This window comes from Cuculus canorus, chromosome 2, assembly GCF_017976375.1.
Source record: "Cuculus canorus isolate bCucCan1 chromosome 2, bCucCan1.pri, whole genome shotgun sequence".
NCBI classification, from domain to species: domain Eukaryota; kingdom Metazoa; phylum Chordata; class Aves; order Cuculiformes; family Cuculidae; genus Cuculus; species Cuculus canorus.
In genome coordinates this window covers 45,168,741-45,189,396 of record NC_071402.1, presented here as the reverse complement: position 1 = coordinate 45,189,396, position 20,656 = coordinate 45,168,741, and the positions used below count along the sequence as shown (strand labels likewise).

Here is a 20,656-nt window from a genome sequence, read left to right as displayed (position 1 = left end):
CTCATTGCAAAATACAGTCCATGACAATTTAGATATGTTGTTGCTGGAGTTACTGAAACGCTGTGCTACCCACGGCACTTGCTCGTAGTGAAGTGCACATGGTATGCAGAAGAGATAGAAGGAAATGGGGCAGGGCAAGGATACAGGATATAGTTTCTTATCATGACTGATAGGGGAAGCTGCTGTTTTAGCATCAACAGGACATTGCAAGGCCAGAACTACTGAAGTCTGCCCTTTGTAACTCAAGATGTGTGCTTTTCTGCATTCATGACAGCATTTCAAAAGAACTGTATATGCTGCACAAAATGAATTGCATTTAGCGTCTCATACTAATCCATCTTTCTTCAGAGATCTCTGTTTAAACACTGTCTGAGTATGATAACTTCCTCACCGAAATCACTTTAACTGCATGTTTAAATGACTGGTCAGTACTTCAAGTTTCCATCCTATATAAACAGCATGTGTGGGTTTTCAATAAAACTCTGAAGCTGTAACTCTGATCAGCAGTCACAATATAGACCTCTATTTTGCGTCTTCCTTGTGCTGTTAGGATGCTATGAATATTTATATTTTTATGTAAATGAGAGCCAGGGAGCTTTTTAACTTTGACAACTACTGTATTTGTCAGGAATCTGATATTTTTGTCATTTCTTCTTTATTTTCCTTTATTAGTGTTCCTCACATATGATATTGAACTTAAAAATTTACTGTCTTTGTGGGAGAGAAAGAGGCTTGTGGAGGTAGGCATTGCTTATGCAAATTATTCAGTCCTCTGGGAAAAGATTTAGTCACTTGTCATTAGTTTCCTTATTACCCATTGTAATGGATGAACAGTAACTGGTTTGAATATACATTTTCATATGTAGTATTTAACAAAACCTCACCTTTTATATAGAAAAATAATTTGTGAACCACTCATAGAAAATCTACAGCCTGACAGGAGAATGTGTTAATTTTTGTTCTCTTACTGTTAGTCACTATTACGAGACAAAGCCAAATGTGCATGCATGGATAGTGCACAGAATTAAATTCATCAAGAACAAAGAAACACGTGGTGGCAGGGTGAACAATGTTAGGGGTTTTCAGTGCTCTGCTGACTGTGATATTCAGTCCCCTGAACTCTTTCAGCATTGTTCATTTTATTCCTATAGATTCAATAAGCCCCGATTCAGGTCTCTAAACACATTTAATTTACTTCTTACATGGCTTGTTTCTATGGTAATACTAAAACAGGAGATTTCTAATTACTCATGCTTCTTTATTTAGAATAAAACAATGTCAGATGCCATAAACTGAACCATTTTAACCCATGATACTAGGTAAACGCGTTACTTTGCATTGGGGTATGACAATACTTCTTGCTTCTATGATTACACAATGGGATCCCAGCTTTACTGGAAGAAAAAAATGTGTCTTTTTCACATAACATTGTTCCTCACTTTACCCCTCAATTCGTTGCTTATGTTCCTGACTGTCAACGGAAGAAAGGCTTGGCTCTCTCCAGCATCTGTTACAGTGAAATGTGCACAATGTTTTTCAAAGAAGAATTACCCTCCAAGTTGCAAGGGAAACTCACTGCAAAAGGAAAGTGTGCTCAACACGAGTTTCAACTCAGCTTCCTAATTATTCCCTCAGGGAGCAGAATTTCTTCCAGTTGTAATCAGGATAAGTCTGGCTCTTCAAAGCAGAAGATTTCCTGAATTTGACACAGACTGGGGGCTACCGGTAGAGGGTGAGACCTTGTACAATGACACATTGCCATTAGCAACCATTTTGTCTGACCCTGGCTGCTTTCCCTGGAGCTATTCAGGAATGGTGCTTCTCACAGTGCCATAGGGGTATGGGTACAAGATCTAGAATCATTTGGTTAGGTACTGTCTGCTCTGCTAGGTTCCAAAGACAGTGTCTACTCAGCCATCTGCTCCTGTCCTACAGACACCACTACAATCCCACTTCTGTGTAGGTGAAGTTTCCAAGGAAAGGAGATCTTCAGCATCACTGGTCCTCACTTTCTCAAAGTATTTCCCCTGATTATCTTAGGGAAGGTCTCAGTAGCTGGGAACTGTGCCCATCCTCCGTGGGGCTATAGTGTCCTTTCACTCAAAAAGGAGACCCACCTCCTATAACTACCTTCAAAACAACAGTCTGCTGCCAGCTCATTTGGACTGCCAGCTAATATTTCTCTGCTGTTGATGGCAAAGATTAAATTAATCTTGAGGGATTTGCTTCTTTCCCAATGTGTCAAATCCAGACATTCCCCTGGCATCAGGAAAGCAGCCACTGACCTGGCAAAGAGTTTGACACTTCGCAGTCCCTGGAAGATTTAACATCACAATTTCAGCAGAAAAGCAACTTAATTAGCCAGGCTCTCCCTGATGAAAACTCCTTTCATTTAATGAAAGAGAACACCCTCAAATCCTTAAACTTGAAAGTCAAAGGTTACTCAGAAGAGATTGTCCAAGATAAACTTATGAAACCCTTTGGAAATCATGGATTTGATGTAAGTGCAAGAAAGCATCTTAGTCAGAAAAACACTTTGCTTCTAAGCACGTACCTCATAACAGGCCCACATCTTTCCTGAAAAGGACCTCGGTTACACCTTTGCATAACCCCCGGTAAAGAACTTGGGTGTAGCATTTATTTTTTTCAGATGCTGATGATTCCTGATAAATGAATGCATTTCTCACCTCTATCTGACTATTTCAGAACTAGAACTACCCCCTGGAGAGAACGATTTCAAAAGGCCATACTTGTGTCTAACCTCATGATAGTACCCCTTAAATTAAATGCGCTCTTAAAACTCGTTCATTCATTCCAGTGTATCAAGGCCACAGTGAGGTTAGATAAGAGAGATTGCCCTCCAGGGATGCTGCTAGAGTGGGCAAATATGTAAATACATCTAAGAACATAATTTTTAATGCTGAGACTTGGCTGAGGCAATTACCACTTAACACTGTCCTTCCCTGAGGCAAGTAAGTTAAACAAAATGAGCGAGGGAAGGGCTGTGCCAAAAATTCATGCTTTGGTCCAAGTAGAAATTATGTATTAGGACAGCAACAGAAGCAAATAATTGTATCTTGCATGGGTTGTTCTGTTCAAGCCTGCCTTTGAGCACCAGAACACAGAAGGTGATGCCCTTGAGTAAGACTTTTCAGACTTACCCCCAGACGAATTATATCCTTCATTATAAAATATTAAGAATGACAGCTGATATATCATTTCTGTTCCACACACATAGGCTGTGCGTAGCCAACTGAGCAACTTAATAACCCACTAACAAATCTGGGGTTTGTGCACTCAAGGCTTTGGCAGGGAAAAGACTTTCCGTAAAAATACCATACAACCTATCTATTCGCCTACTGTGTCAACACCACGCAAGGTACAGCTTTCCCAAGCCTCTTTCCATCCGCATGGTCTGCTCTGCTCACCACAGCTACTGTGGTGAGAGGCAGCAGAGGCACTGTGTACAAAAATGAAACGCTGTGTTCTTCAACATACTGTGCGTCACAGGACACGGTGGTGTAAATGCTGCCTGCTCATAGTGTGGTGGTGGACTCTATGTGAAGCTGGAGTTGGTAACTTACCTTATCATTGGGTTCCAAAGGAGCTTCTGTGGCTGTCAAGCGTAGTCACCTCCTGTTGACTGCATAGCGCCTCCTGGGTAGGAAGGGGTCTGAGGCTGGAGTTCCAGGCTCCCTGGCAGCAGTCGGGTTAAGAGGTAAAAGGCAAATAAACATATCAACAAATCAAGCAGAGAAATGAGTAATAGTAATTAATTACAGGTTACAGAGGATTTCTTCAGAGGTGTCTGGATATCAAATCCAGGTTTGACCAAATGTAACGTTTTGTGGGAAACTTGTGATTTGGGAAGACACTTTGTCAGGGAAGAAACTATCATCATCATCATCTTTATTTCATCTAAGATGGAAATCCAGAAATTTTGCACAAGAGAAAAAAAACGCACTTTTCTACAAAACAACAATTTAACCACTGTGACTGTGACATTTAGGAAATTACTTATTCTGAGACAAATTAGGTTCTCATATGTTCCTTAAGCAAAGGCTGCTGATATGTGTGTCTATATATATCTGTTAAGGTCTGAGAATTTGAACTCCTGACGTTTGTGTTAATAGGAAATGTATTGCACAATTTTGGCTACTATGAAAAGAAGTCACTATTTAGGAATCCCTTCCTGTAGTTAGTGAAGTAGTAGATGAAGAAACAGAGAAGCACCTGCAAGCAGGCATGCTAGGCTTTATATTCAGGTAGTATTCTTTTATGTGTGTTTCTGCTAGAAGTCTCAGCCACACACTTCGCTTATCCTATGAGTTTGTGTAACAGTTAAGATCCAAACGCTGATAGAAGAGCATCTAGATCAGTTATGCATTAGAGAGATTGATGTCCCTTTTGTTCCTCCTTTCTTTAACTGCACTCACTGATGAAGATCATGCAGATAATTAATTATGGCTATGAAGAATGAAAGAGAAAGAACCATATTCCCTCCTCTGCCGTGACCCTGCACTGGCTCAGCATCAAGGAGGGTGCAGGGTCAAAGGAGTTCAGGAAAAAGCCTTTGGTAATAAATTATACTGAGATTATGTCTTGTAACCTAACTGCAGCTCTTCCATCAGTGATTAAAGATCAAGCATAAATACTTCTTTAAAAAACTAAAAGTCATCGTTTCTCCCTGCAAGAAAAGTTTGGCTGGAGACGGGTGCACTTCTCTAAGGCTCTGCAGGGCAGATTATTCAGCAGTCGTTTGTGTACCAGGGTAGCCCTGACTGGGTCACAGCTGCATGTGCAGGTGTTTCTCTTACTGTGTTTGAGGGAAAGGTAGCACCCAAATGGGTTGCCTTGCCCTTTGTCAGGTTGGACTCATTTTCTGGTTTTTTTCACTTGCTAAACAGGAATTTGTATGTGAGTTGCAGAGTAAGTTTTGGTAAGAAATAACCAGCAAACATCCACTTTTACAAATGTTCATTTTTTAATACGGTTCTAGTAGATAAAGCCAGTTTGCCAGCCCACTCTGTCACCAGCTGCTACCTGCAGCACCACTGGCAGAACGTAGCAAATGAGATACCAGACTGGCGACAAATGGATCGTTGGCCTGATCCAGGCACACTGTGACGCTAAGGAATGTGTGTGACCTGAACTCCTCTCTACTAGGGAAAACAAAATGTACTGCAGAGAGATAAGAACAAAAAGTGGCTGTTTCTGCAACAAAGCTCCTTACACTGCAGCTGGCATTGGTGTAGAATGGAAGGGAATACATATCAGGATGTCCACAGAGAGGACAGCCTCCACATTAATATAGATGATTGATTAAACTCCAGCCCAGACTTTTCATGGACCTCAGCGTGAGTCTCTCTAATTTTTAAAGTCCTTGTTTCTGAGCCTTTTGACTCTGGGAGATAACCTCTACTATATCGGGACGTTTCAGCGTAGAGGAATCACAGCCATGATGTGCTGTCACGTGCAAGGTGAGCCACATTGCCCACCGTGGCTGGCGATGATGGACGTGGCAACACTTGGCCATAGCTGAGGCTCAAAACATCTCTCACCTAGAATGCTGGGAGCATCAAGCAGGACAGAGGGACCAGCCAGCAGTGACCTGCAGCTAAATCTCCATATCACAGCTCTCCTGAGTCAGTAGGTCTCTTTGTGGACATTTAGACTGGACATGCTCCTAGATGAGAGGATGTTTTTTAGCTTGACTGTCTCTCTACTCTGCAGCCACCTTTCTGCACAATGAAGATAACAATTCCTGCACTGCTTAGGCAAACACTGATGACAAAATCATCCACCAGCACCTCAAATACTACTGTCTGGAGTTCAGGAGAAAACCATACAAAAATAGCATATCTTTTGATCTTCAAACCTAGTTAAATGCAGTCTGCAGATGCAGTAAGATCCTCAAATTGTTCTGTGAGCACAAAAACAGTGGGTTTTGTCACTATGACACAAAGTGACAGGATTAGGAGGAAATTCGGTAGTTTTGAGACACTACTAAAAAAGTCAGGGTATTTGTTTGGCTTTGAGTGGCAAGTTTTTGTTGGGATGGCTATTCCGTACTACCTGAAAACATTCTTATTTGGAACATTCTTCCCTTTGAGAGGTGTCTGTGGAAGCAGCAGGGCTCACGAGCAGACTTACCTGTAGGCCTGGTTTCATGGTTTCACAGTTTTAGTGGTGTGCCACCAGTGGTGCAGAACAGTGCCAGTGGTGTGGCACAGCACTTTAATTACTCTTCCATCACAAAACATCAGAGCAGATGGGCTCAACCCACATAGTGGTGGTGAACCTCCCTGTACCTTGGCCCTAACCTTCTCCCAGGGAAGGAGTGATCTCTCTTCCTACCAATGGGAAGGGTTGGATACCCCGTGGGCATCCACCATTGCCATTTCCAGGCTGCCCTTTCCATCAGTTAAACGGGACAACAGAGATGCTGTGCCAGGTCTATAGGGGGTCCATGCATCCCTAAGGACATGGGATCCCATAATTTGTGCAGCAGGAGAGGTCCAATAACCATCAGAACAGAACCTGGATCTCAGCTCTGCTCCTTCACACAGGGCTGCTCAGGACAGAATGATGCTGTTTCCTCCAACACATATAATGTTTTCCCATGTTCAGAATAACAAGTTTATAGCAAATTCAAGTTATTTGCTTCATAGCTTTGTGATTTCTCCTCCACTCCCCTTCTATTTTTAATTTTATCTTAATTTAAACATGAAATATCAGGTTGCATCACAAGGGAGGGCGGGCTCTGCACCATCTTTCTTTTTTTCCAAGCCCTGGTTGATAGTCACCATTACAAAAATAGGAAAAAACATCCTCCACAGAGATTACCTCCCCCCAGCATTTATGTCTACACCACACAGCGCTTGAAAACATAAACCACTAGACTCCACGTGGGCAGGACCTGACTAACAGCCCATCTGCGGAGCAAAGAACTAAAGATAGGGCCCAGACTGCTTCTTCAGGTCAGCTCAGTTTGCGGGATTATTTTGATGCGGGGAGCGATTTGTGAGAGCAGGGCGGAAAGCAGCATCTCCTGCAGCGCCGCATCTTGTGCTGTGCCCTCAGGCAGGTCCAACAGGGCTGCGCAGCCGAGATCCAGCGAGGAAGGCGGCCAGGAGGGCCATGCTGGAGCCGGGACAGGGGCCCGGAGATTACATCAAAGGGAAAGAAGGGAGAGAAACAAGAAAGGGGAAAAAAGAGAGCGAGAAAGAGGAAAGAGAGAGAGAAAGAGAGAAGCAGAGAGAGAAAGAGAGAAAGAGAGAAAGGAAGAGAGGAAGAGAGAGAGAAAAAGAGGAAGAGAGAAAGAAAGAGAGAGAGAAGGGAGAGGAAGAGAAAGAGCGAGAAAGCCAAAGAAAGAAAAGGAGAGAAAGAGAGAGAGAAAGAGAGAAAGAGAGAAAGAGAGAAAGAGAGAAAGAGAAAGAGAGAGAGGAAGAAAGAGAGGGAGAAAGGAAGGAAGGAAGGAAGGAAGGAAGGAAGGAAGGAAGGAAGGAAGGAAGGAAGGAAGGAAGGAAGGAAGGAAGGAAGGAAGGAAGGAAGGAAGGAAGGAAGAAAGAAAAAAGAAAGAAAGAAAGAAAGAAAGAAAAAAGAAAGAAAGAAAGAAAGAAAGAAAGAAAGAAAGAAAGAAAGAAAGAAAGAAAGAAAGAAAGAAAGAAAGAAAGAAAGAAAGAAAGGAGGGAGGGAGGAAGAGAGGAAGGAGAGAAGAGAGGAAGGGAGGAAGGAAGGAAGGAAGGAAGGGAGGAAGGAAGGGAGGAAGGGAGGAAGGGAGGGAGGGAGGAAGGAAGGAAGGAAGGAAGGAAGGAAGGAAGGAAGGAAGGAAGGAAGGAAGGAAGGAAAGGGAGAGATAAAAGAGAAAATGAAAAAGGGAAGGGGAAGAAAAAGGGAAGAAAAAGGGAAGGAAACGGGAAGGAAAAGGAAAAAAGAGAAAGGGCAGGAAAAGAAAGGAAAAGGAAGAAAGGGGAAGGGGAGGCGAAGTCTTTTTAAATAAAAGTAAAGTATACAAAATAAATAAAAATAACCTGATAATCGTAAATAACCCTATCGCAGACCGGCGCGAGGCGGGGACCCGCTGCCCCGGCGGCGCGAGGGCGGGATGCTCCCCCGGCGGCCGCTGCCCGAGGCTCCCGCGGCGCCTCCCGCGCGGGGCGGGGCGGGGCGGGCGGACAAAGCCGGGCTGTCAGCGGGGCGGGCGGGAGGAAGGAAAAGCGGCGGCCGCGGAGCAGGTGAGGCGAGCGGCGGGGGTGTCCGGGGGGCTCCGGTGCCGGGGAGCCAGGCGGGGGGATGCTCTGTGCGCATCGCCCCGTGCCCCGATGCGGGGGCAGCGCGGGGGGCGCAGCCGGCGGGTGACAGCGCTGTCCGGGGGGTCTGGAAGTAGTTTGGGAAGGGAGCGGAGCCCTCGCTCCTCTCCGTTACAAAAAGGGAGTGAATTTAGCGTCTGGTCGGTGCTAAAACTATCTCTTGAGTTGAAGGGAGCCCGCTATCCCGTGGCAATTAAGCCAGGAAAATCTCAGGAGCGTTACAACGAGTAGCGTCACTGGGGAGTAATTAGTTTTTAGAGGGCTTAAGGGCTGAGAGGCGTGTTGATGCGTTTGTTTGTGCAGAGTTTTCTGGGTCGAAAGCGGGGAAAGCGCTTAGTACCGCATGGATTTAAAATCCTTCGATATTATAAGCAGTTTGCACAACGCTGCTGAGTTCGGAGCGTCCAAAGCAGCTTCTGGTAAGGGAGGCTTGAAAGAAGCTTTTACTGGGCATGCTGTGTGATAAGGAAGCTCCGTGATGAATGGAATCATAGAATCATGGAATCACTGGGTTGGAAAAGACCTCTTGGATCATCGAGTCCAACCATTCCTATCTGCCACTAAACCATGTCCCATTCCAGGGGATGCATCTAAAAGCCCGGTGAATCAGCATGCTGCATCCACTGACCGAGTATGGCAGCTCCTGTGAGGAAGGATGCAGCAGCACAGGGGGTATATTAACCCTGCCTCACACTGTGAGCTTCGTACGCAGTAGTGGCACACGTGAGGTTGTGGAGAAGGAAAAGAAAAAAATTACCTCTGGTTTTTAATTTTAAACAGCTTCTTCTGACAATTCAGACAGCCCTCTGGTGCTTTCTATGGTGAGTTATAGTCCTTTTTGTACTTCACTTGCTTCCCAAAGGGATATTTGCTTTTTATCTGTCACCCCAAACTGTGCAGCAAATGAAACGAGGCTAATAGCATAAGCTCATAACTTAACATAGCAAGAAATCTAAAGTGGTAAAGAAGATGAAAACTTCTTACAAGAAATACTGTAGCAATTTTGCTATGTTTTAAGAGTAGATAAACACTGAGACAGACATGACATTTTAAAACTGGAGTAGCAGAAAAATATGTCAAGCAAAGCACTTTACAGCTTAAAGGTTATTTTGCAAGATACACTTGCTCTTTTAAAAGAGTCTTTTGAAGTCAAGTGAACTGCGTAAAAACTTCTTTAGGAACAATGTTGCTGGGTAATTCTTCTAGTCAGACTTCAATAAAGTGCAAAGTATTTAGAACAACCATCTCAAGGGCATCTTGAGATATTTATTATTCAACGCCAGTATGAATAGCTGTACTCACTGTCATGTCAGGATGCCCAGGTCATGGGCCAAACGCTCTCCAAATCCTCGGTGTACATATGCTTGCTTTGTCTCTTCCCTGCGATACAGGGACTCCCGCTTCAATCCTTTTTTATGTCTTTACTCACATAACTGGATGTGTCAGGTGGGCCTTCACCCAACCAGAGAGAAGATAGGAAGAGCACAAAATGTCTTTGTCTCACACAGGGGTTGTCCACAACCACTGCCGAGATTCAAGGGTTGCTTGTTAGTAAAGCTCTTGTGGTGAAAATCATTGCCAAAGTGGAGGACTGGATGGTTATGATCCCTTAACTCACCTACTCCAGATCCTGCACATGCAGGGTTTAAGCTGTAGGAAGTTCTGTATCTTCTCGAAACACTCAAGATTTATGGTACTGCTGCTGTGAGAGTGAAGTTTCATACTGTGTCTAGTAGAGAAAGTTCGTTGAGATGCTATATGATCTATTTAACTACAACCAAGGACTTCAGAAATTACTAGCAGCTGATTAATTTGGTTTTTCCTGAGAGCAAGTGTGGTTTCTTTCAGTTTACCTCAAATTCAGCCTCATGAGCTGCTTTTACTTCTTAGGGAGAAAAGAAACAGCTAACCACTTAGTAAAAGAGGCAGGGAGTCGAAGACAGGAACACAAAGAGCAGTTGATGTCCTGTGGGCTTGGTGTCTATGAGACACGTACATCTTTTGGAGATGTTTCAGAGATGGGAAAATATGGATATTTTTCTATGAACTCACTTTGTGGGGTGTGCCGTGGTAGGTTGGTTTAAGTTGGCCAGTTGCTCTATCAGAGTGTATCAGAACATCTGGTGCTGAATATGGCTTGGTCATTTGGGATGTCCTCTGCTTATTTAAAACTTGCAGGAGCTGGCCATTTAACAGGTACCTGTTCTTCAAGGTTAGGTCTTCCTGCAGCATATCTCTTCCTCTGAGAAGAGGTGGGGACCCCTATACCATTGCTTTCACTCCTCAGGCAGAAGAGGCTTCTTGTCCATGAGGGCAGAGGGGACAGCTTACTCGCAAGGTCGTGGAGTCTTTTCTAAAGTGAGTTGGGAATAACCTAGGCATTGATGATGCTGACTGATTGTGTGGGGCTGGAATAGTTATTTCAGCCCTATGATTTAATTTATAATGGCCTGATTTAATTGTCTGATATTCTAAATCCAAGTCCTTGCTCTGACAATAAAACCCTCAAATTGAGTTTCCTTCAGCTCTTACAAGTCCAAATGTTCTCGACTATTTATCATTGTCTCTTCTGGCTAATTTGGCATTTTTCTGTGCTATTTTTTTAACCATTCCTCCAAAAACTAGTGAAATATTTGGAGGAGTTAAAAAAGAAATTACACTACCTCTACCCACCCACCCCACGCCTAAATGGATAATCACAAGAATTCTTCATCATTTAATCTTTAAAAAAAAATCTAGGGGCCTTGAAAATTACTAAAACTTTTGCTAAACATGTCATTCAAATTCACCTTAAAATAGCTTTTATCCTGGTCCTACTTCTCTTAAACCTTGCAACACTGAAGCCTTAATAGAGTCAAGTCTTTACAAATAGCTTAATTCCAGAAGAGTGAGAAACATTAGACTCTAACGCAATTAGGTGAGTGGAATGCATTTTTCCTTCAGGCATCTCTGGAGAGTGATACTATATCATGTTAAAAAACATAAGCTCGAGCGTTGTCTCGAGCGTGAACTGGTCTGGGCCAGTGTTTGCATGAGACGTAGGAAGGAGAACTGCAGCTGGTGCTGAAAGCCCCGGTGGGGAGCATGTTGTTGGCCTTGCCCTGAGTCACTTGGGGCCCAAAGTGACGGCAGAGGTGTTGTTGTGATGAAGCTTGAATGACATCCTGAGCGTTTCAGCACCTTTTATTTGTTTGTTTGTTTTTATGCATGTATATATATGCATGTATGTATACAAAAGTCAGTGTTTTGGCTTAGCTCCTTTGAGGATAGTCACAACTACCAATGCAAATCCTTGCAGCTTCAGCTGGGCTTGGTCTCCCACTGATGAAAAAGTGAGGTGATTTGGGGAAATCCATGTGTGGGTTTTGTATCCCTTTTGTCATGAGGTGGCCGTGGACCCTCCCTGCTGACAGTTTCTATGATGCTCATCTCTAAGAGTAGGGAACCTAAAGGCTGAACTTGGGCAGAGCAATAGGTGCTCTAAGGGCAGCAAGAAAATCTATTGGGTTTAGTCTGTCTGCAGGAAAGGTGGCTGGGGAAAGAGCCTCAAACAAGGTGTTTTTTTCAAGGCGTTTGAAAAGACACTTCTTGGACTGTAAAGAAGCAGCAGTGACTCATCTTCTGCATTTGGGAAAGTCAGGTGAGGGAAAAAAGGACTGGCAGCAGGGCTAAAGAGAGGGGAGAGGAGAATGCCAAACCTAAGCTGCAGGGAAAGGATCCAGAAAGCAAGACTAATCTAGGAAAGCTCTCTGGACAAGCATTTATCATTGTTATCTAAAGATACAGTTGGATCTCAGAATGGCTTCACATTGCACTTGTCCCCAGCGAACTGAACCATAGCCCCAGCACACAGTTGCAGGACAGGCAGGATTATAGCACAGGCCTATTCTGGGAGCACTGCCCAGCGTCAGCAGGCAGCAGCAGAGCTGCCCTGAGCTATTTTTATTATGGCTGTGTCCAAAAAGTGTTTTAAAAAGACTGAAGGGAAGCAACCTTACTAACAGAGTTGCTATAGCAAGAGCAGGGCTTCAGGTGGGGAAAGTATGCTCAAATCTTATCAGCAGCTGCTGCCCTGAAGAGGGGACAGTGCTCCACAATGGTTGGGTAATGATGCCTGATGGTGGTGAAGAGGAGAAGGAGGGGTGCTAGCGAAGATGAAAACATGGCAAAGGTTGTGGGGAGAGCCTTAATGATTCTGGTTGAACACCCCCTCAGTCCCAGAAGCTCCTGCATGTTGTGCTGAAGAGTTTTACATTCATCCATCAGTCATTCCACTGAACCGTGAGTGACTCCAGATTTCAAATTTATCCTATTTAAAGTTTAGGAACAGTTCTAGTGCTTTAAAGGAACCTAATCTTTAATTCAACCTCTTCTGAAAATGCCTCACCATGTGAGTCATTTCCACCTTCTATGAAGAAGCTAGTAGCATTTCTTCAGCAAGGCAATTATTGAGTTTATTATTATTCATTTACTCAAATTTAATTTACTCTTTTTTTTTTTTTTTTTTTTTTTCCCTGAAAGGATAAAATTAGTAGGGTCCTAACACTGGGTAATCTACCATACACAGACATGACAAGTTTCAGGTTGTTCTAATTACCATTGTCAAACCACAGAAAAATAGCATGTTGCCAGAAAATACAAATCCTGCATAGATTTGACAGGTGAGGAAGGATGTGACATGCAGGTCAGTCAGCTCTAAGTTTTAGATGCCTCAGTTGTTCTAATCTAGTAAATCTTGATAGAATTGTTGAAGCCAGCAAGGAAAAAATCTGTCATTTCACCACATGGTTTGGTTGTGCAACATCTAATGTGAAATAGCCAAGTATCTTCTCAGGCTACTCCTTCCAGAGGAATTTTACTAAAATAGGCTTTGATCTGGCAACTATTTTATGGCCCAATGAATACTGGGCTGAATATCTAGTAGTAGCAACCTCTTCAGACAGTTTGGATCACACTGCAAGCAAAGCATGTCATTTTATCAAAATAAAACAATATGTTTTGTTTGGCTTTACAATGTTTAGGCTAAGTAGAAACACTCCGAGTAAACTCATTCTTGAAGCTTCTTTGTAATATGGCACTTGAATCTAACCTTGGCTCTCATGATTCATCTCCGCTCGGAATGTGGCATCCCTGGAGGAGCTTACTGTTCTGAATCCAAGAATATTTGCAGACCCATGCTAAGTGGCAAAACTGAAGCAATAGATGAATACCTCTCTTGATTTCCATCAGTCTTGAGTTCTTCATGTCTGACATTAGTTCAGAAGATGCTGTTTTGCAGAAGTATTTGCAAATGCAAGTGTTGTTTGGCAACGTTTTTGTCTTGTGGGTTTAATGGACAAATAAATACATTTCCAAACACCTGCAAATATTGTCTTCTTTGCTCTGCAAAAACTGGAAACAGCTCATTAGCAGATGGCATGAGCACATCGTTAGTATTAATAGACCTGTACACACAAAATGAGAACAGGTGACTTCTGTTTGTAATTAAGCTAATTACAGAGACAGGGGAGAGCTCCTGTCCTATCAGTAATAGTGTTTAAACTCAACTACTAGACTGCACCAACAGAGCAAATATTATACTTGCGTTGACATTTGATACTTATACAGCTTTACATGCTTTGGGGTTTCCGTGGAGTGGATAGTGGCCAGGGCAGGATGTCCCACTCATGCAGCTCTCTTCCTCTTGAACAGGTTAGTCTGCAGTAAAGCTGAATAATTTAGTTATTACCAAACAATTGGATGTTTTTTTAAAAGAACCTGACATTAATAAAATGTGCAGCATGTACAGGCTTAGTCTGTACATATATTTTTTTTTCTGTGAGCTTCCACAACTTCTTCCTGCAGCTCAACCATTAGTAATTCCACTAACTGCTTACAGCCAGTTCTATTCTACTTCTTTCAACACTATTAACTCTTCACCTCCGTCATGAGCTTTGGTGTCACTCGTAATAATGAGAAATCTTTACCAAAAAAAAAAAAAAAAAGGGCAGGAAGTTTAGAGATCCAAGAGACTAGACTTTGGCAATTATTTGTAAGCATCTTTACATCTTGTTAACAAGCCACAGGAAATTTGCTAGGAATATGTATTGCCGTAGAGGAGGCAGGGGTTGCAAGAGGCAGTTGAAAGCAGCCTGGGAAATGTCAGAGGGAAAACTGCATTTTGCTGACGTTTTGAACAGCAGCTCTAGGTTGGCCATCTCTTGGAAAACTTCTTAAGTGCAGATTAAATAATTCCAGATGATGACAAAAAACGCTCCATTAAGAAGACAGAGGGCCAGGGCTTTCCGCCACTGAGGGGCTGTTGGTTTTGTGCCTGGAGAGTTAACCCTGCACCCATTCACAGCTGCTGCTCTGGCTGGTCCTCTGGAGAGCCCCTTTGCTTTCTCATGTCCCTCTGGGGAGGGATTTTTCACATTCTTTAGCTCTGTTGTGTCTCTTCCACTTTGCTGCATCTTGGCTTCACCACAAAATTGACATCAATTTTGTCAGTTTGCTTTTTCCTTCTGCTTTTATGGAGGGGACTGAGCAGCCTCCTCTCTTTAGGAAGCTGATTGGAAGGGACCTTCAAAATTAAAGGTTGAATTAAAATTAAAGGTTGAATTAAAGGCTGTTCTAACACCCCCTGGGCCATAGGCAGAGAAGGGGGAATACCATCCCTGCATGGGCTTGAACTACCAACCTTTCAGTTAAATTTCAGTTATCAACCAACTGCGCTAACCCATTGCACCACACAGACTCTCTGTTAATGCTGCCTGTGAGCTTTGCTGACGTGGTTCATGCCTATGATGCTCTAATACTGATTCCTTTAAAACTGCACCCCACCCTCCTCCTCCTTTTACAACCAGGCAGAGTATTAGCAGTTGTTTGAAAACGTAAGGCTTCCAGCCTGTTCGTAGGTTCAGTAGGAAAGGCAAGGCACCGGGAAAGTGGTACAGCAGAGGTTTTCAGTTTAGCCTTACCCCAGCCACGCAGCCAGGTCAGAAAATGCTGTGCATTACCAAGAGGAGTGAGAAGCAGTCTCTGCTTTAAGGGGTTGAACACACTGCTTTATCAAACGAAGAGCTTTTGATTCAGGTGGCTGTGAAGAGCGGGGGGGGGGGGGGGGGGGGGAACGAGACGACGATACACGGGACGGATGACACACACACCCCCTATATAACAAAACAGGACTAAAACAGTCTAAGTTTTGCCCAGAACCTGAGGTGTCAGCAGACAGAATAACTCCGTACTTCAAACACTGATACCTTGCTAAGCATGAGCGGATTTAAAGGAGCGTTTGCAGCAGTCCTTGCTCAGGAGAGCAAATGTTTTTTTTAAGGCTTGGTAGCTGATAGCAATAGAGAAGGGTATTGCTGAACTACCTCCTCAGTGAGGATTAAACTACTAACTAGCCCCGTGCGTATTCACCTCTCCTAGTTTCAGCTGCTAAAATATGGTCTGGTCAACCAAGCTTTAGCACTTTCCTCAGGTTATAATGGTAAAACGTGTGACTGCTCTTACAACTGCAAAACACTGTGTTTGCCATTACATTCAATAGTTCTGGCATGCAGTGCGGATGTGCCCCCATAGTTGTAAGAGGTGTTGATGATATTCAGAAAATAAGATTTATTTATTTATTTTCCCCGTGTGCGAGGTTTGTTAGGAATGAATCTCAGGCACTGAGAATCTTCTCTCTTGATTTTATTTGCTAGCTGCTATAGATGAGCCCATACTCACAGTGATGAGGCTGTTTCATGTTTTAGTATCGGGGTATAGTTACTGCGAGCTAAACCAGCAGATCCTTCAAAAGCTAAAGCATCATCTCTGGTATCTTCCCTGTTCTGTATTTCTAAACAGAGCATGGTTTCAATGTGCAGCCTAGAAAGTGCATCAGTGCAGAGTTGGCTTCACTGCACACAACCTGCTCGATATCCTGATTTCTGATCTTGCTCGTCTCCTGTGATATTCCTCCTCCTTTGACCCATACTTGTGGAATCCCCCACTATGCTTGGGGAACATCAATTCAAAATAAGTGACAACTCAAGCAAGGGTGACAAAGCTGGCCTGTTTTGTCAGTCATCACTGAAGCAGATAGAGAGAAAGCCTGCCTGTGGTGTGCACCTCTGCTAGAGGACCTCAGAGTCCTTGTTAGCAAGAGTGGTAGGAAAGAAAATTACCTTGTCTGTGTTTCTCCAAACTCTACATTTAAATAGAATTGCTTTTTTTACTCTTGCATGCTATATTTAATTTGTGAACTCACCAAGATGTTATTTTTTTTCCCAGAATTGTCAGACTTCCTGTAAAAGGTGAAATGGTCTTATTGCCCTTGGAGATAGCTGCAGAATTTTGCATTCACATACAGTAGAGCATGAGGTTATGGACTTCCAGTCACAGGGAGGAACATAGGTACCTGTCCTTGAAATGTGGATTTTAAAGTGAAAGACGCTTTATCTTGCCTGCTAGAGGTATAAAAGCATTGAAAAGTGAATGCTGTACTAAGAATGCTGTATTAAGAAAAAATTTCTTGTAGCAATGAAGGTGGGTATTCTTCTCTAGCTGACACTGGAGGAGAAGGAACACAGGCAGTTATTAAGCTTACATGCTAATTTTATAGTAAAAGTTCCTTCAAAACCAAAAAACTGGTTTTGAAGACCAGTTAGCATTTTCAAACAGAAAAGGCCTGGTTTTATGCAAAAGGATAAATGTTCTTCTTGTAATAGCTTTACAGTTAAGATTTGGCCCAAATCACTAGTTCTTAATAAAATACCTCAACTCTTCATATCAAGATGGAACAATCACTTCAACTTAAATAGAGGAAATGTTGGGCACAATATCCATTACTTGCACAGATCTTGTTAACAAGAGCATAATTTCCTAATCACTCCCTTGAAAGCAAACCCAGATGATAGAAGCATAGTTGATCTCCTGCCAGACACCTCAAGAGCTCCAATTTCACACCCAACCTCCTGCAGGAGTGCCAGGATAACCTCAGCTATTCAGAGAAAAAAAAAAATCTTAAGCTTACAGATCTTTAAACTTGTATTTTTAAGTACAAAACCTGTCAGTTGGGATAGTACAAAAACTTGAGTAAGAAGCAACAGTGCAGGCATCTAGATGCTTTTGTATTACATACCAAGGCAATATATAACTCTGCAGGCAATATTGCCTCAGTTTATCTCCCCATACCCCTGAATTAGGCCTTGAAGATAAAGAAAGTTGAGTTTTTTTCTTTTTTTAAGATATAGAGTATTTAGAGAACAAAGGGATATATTCTACATTTTATTAGTGCTAGTTCTTCACAGCGAAGGCACGTGTGGGATTTAATGAGGCACGCAAAGGGCTTTGATCTTGCATCATCTTCATGATGTAACTGATGAAAACAGGAGCCTTCACTGGTGGTGGAGACTCTTCATAGGCTGCAGTTCTGTAAACAGCAAAAATTGCTGTCAAGTTCACAGATGCATTAGTTTTCAATATAATGGCTCTCTAATGCAAATAAATACTAAGAGCTGTCAGAACTCCCTCAGGTTGTTACAGCAGTGCTTCTAAAAAGCAAACAACAAAGCAAGTTCACCCACTAAATGTTTCTAGACCATGTTAGAGGACATAAAATTATTAGAGACAACTTTAATGTTATTTATCTACCTTTTTTTCCCGTTAGTTATCTACTTTGTTTTCAGCAGAGCACATGGCAAGCTAACAAAATTATCCTCTTGCTCCTGAGAAGCTTTTTATAGGTTCCCTGAGTTTCTGGGTGGGATGAAGGGTGGAGCTTGTCATTAGCCACACCCTTGGTGAGGTTTATTAAAGGAAGTTTTCTAGGGGAAGCTCTTTTCTACTGGTCTATCGTAACTGGCAGTTTTATTTAACGGAGTTTTAGCTTTTTTTAATAAAAAGAAAAAGTTACTACTATGTTAAGGCCTCGCAGTGGTTCCCATAGTGGGGATGCTCCTCTAAATGCGTCTTTGAAACAGCGAAATGCGGTAAGTCATAGTCTCTTTTTTTCTACTTTAGTTTTATTTTATACATAATACTTCTGTGGCACAGAGCAGAGTGTTACCATAATTTCAAAGGTCAGTGGTTTTTTTGCCTTGTTCGCTGTAGTTAGTTAGCGTTCCTGTGACACTAACTTAAATGGAGAAGAAACAACCTTGAAGACATCCCCAAACTTATTATACTTTAGAGAGGTTCTTATTTGTCATAGGGTGGTCAGGCCTTCAAGACTGATGACTTTGAGTGCTAATTGACACCACTTGCCCACAACACTAAGGTTTACTTGGCTGTTGTAATTGCACTGCTGTTTGCAAGTCACACCAGTATTAATTTCTCAAGCGCGCAAATAAGAGATATGCTATGCTTTACTGCACAGTTGCTGGGACTTAGTCATGACTTTTTGATACACCCAGGAATCTTGCCATAATTTTTGTTTTGTACTATATCATGGTTTCCTTATATATACATGCAAATAATTGTTTATAAGTTGTTATATTCAGCAGAGGTTGTGAGTCACTGTGGGTGTCCTTCTGTGAGATTAGGTACCGTATAAGTTGTTTGCTATTGAACAGAGATGTTCAGGTTGGTACAATAATTCTGTAGACAGGTACTGTATTAGTTTACAAGATGACTAGGTGAAATCTTTCATAACCATTAATTGAAGTCAAGTGCATTGTATCAAAAAGGGATCACAACAATGTAGGGCGTGTAGCATGGATGTGTCAAGAATGCTGGTCAGCAAGAAAAAAAAATACCTATCGTGTTACGCTGGTTACCTATCTCTGGGCTTGTAACTGATGTGACAGTAAAGTAGAATTTGTAAGGAACTGGAAAGAGGGGAACGAATCTTGAAAACACCTTTTAGGAGCTTCTTTCAGGCCTCAGAAAATGGAAGAAAGTCTGGACATCTTTGAAAACTTCATCAGCAACCAGAGACAAGTATCTTAAAAGTCAACTTTTTCCTCTAATAACATGATTAGATTGGAGAAGAACAAGTTTTCTCTTGTGAGCCTCTAATGTAGAAGGAGAAGTCACTATTTTTTTTTTTTATTCATGATACCCAAAACACGAGAAGTATTCAAGGGTTGCTAGTCTACTAGTTGTTCTTCAGAGTATACTAGTTTAACCGCCACATGCTACAAAAATAACCCAGGTAATGGTTTCCATGCAACTGGTGGTGTTGATGGGATCTATTTTTCAAGCTGTAAACAAAACTGAATTAATGTAGTTGACAAAAAGCTGACTGACAGCTTCTCAGGCAAAATGGTATGACGTAAGTTGGAGAAGCTGTCAGAGGATTTTGACTTTGTATGAGCAGTAGACATGAGAAAATAAATGCATCTTGTGTTAGAATAGAGACATTTTCCACCTTGATAACACTGTGGTTTTTCTTTGGAGCTTTTGCTGTCAATGCTAAACTTGTAGGATGCTTAACTTGAGCACTGTGGTCATTTCTGCTTTTTTTCCCATGTGTTTTTACTGATATGTAACAAATTGTGGCTGTGCTGGATTGTGGTGAGTGGAGTCTTGTTTATGACAGTGTAGACATCTCCTGCAGGGGAGTCCCTTTGGCTTTATCTGCTGCCATTCTTCTGGGAGCTTGATGTGCTGCAGTCAGATGGTTCCTAGGTATTTTTAAATGCTTTGCATTTATTTGAAGTGCCTGATGTAGACCAAACTGTTTAAAAAATATTTTCTGTTACCCGTTGTTGTATTAGTACAGTAAATGTGAGAGATGAAGGAAAATGCTGTCAAGACAGGCAGAGAATCTTAGATTTCTCTGCTCTTGGGTACGTTTGGATGGGTTTTCTGAATCAGGGAGAAAGTTTGAGTTTTTCAAGTGGTAATTTACTTTTTGACACTGCTGCATAGCTTAACATTTGTTTACAAATTTGGTCACCCTTTCAAGCAGGGATTAAAGGGATTTCTGTAATTTTGTGGCTTGAAAAGCAATATTCATGGAAGAAAATGCTTATCCAGAGTAATTCTGACACTAACCTGCTTTTAAACACAAATGAGTAAACGGAACACTGACTGTCCTATGTCCAATGACTTATGATATTTGATAAATTTAGCTAAATCTTCAAAAGCCTACTTTCGAGTAGATGAACTGCAAGTTTAAGGGTGCCATCTTCATCTCCTGATTTTGGTTTTTGGAGCTGTATATCTGTGGCAGTAAGTCCACAAAGATGATGTCTTAGTGCTGAGCTGAATAATTAAGAGGCAGATGGGCAATGACAGTCTCCGATTAATTTATTTCTTTGAGGTGGTGTATGAAGGCTGACACTGACAGCTGGATTGCTCTGATGTGGTATTCTGTTAGTCCCTTCACACTTAAATACTTCTGCTATGAGAAGATACAAACACAAAAC

General features: G+C 42.2%; 1 protein-coding gene across 1 annotated transcript in view; it reads left to right on the top strand.

Annotated features, from left to right (window-relative positions):
• Positions 1–8,221: 8,221 nt before the first annotated feature.
• Positions 8,222–20,656, top strand: part of MAPRE2 (microtubule associated protein RP/EB family member 2) — a 102,347-nt gene continuing 89,912 nt past the window's right edge. Inside the window, exon 1 of the mRNA XM_054057646.1 lies at positions 8,222–8,237. The gene's annotated coding sequence lies outside the window, so the exon portion shown is untranslated. The remainder of the gene's footprint in view (positions 8,238–20,656) is intronic.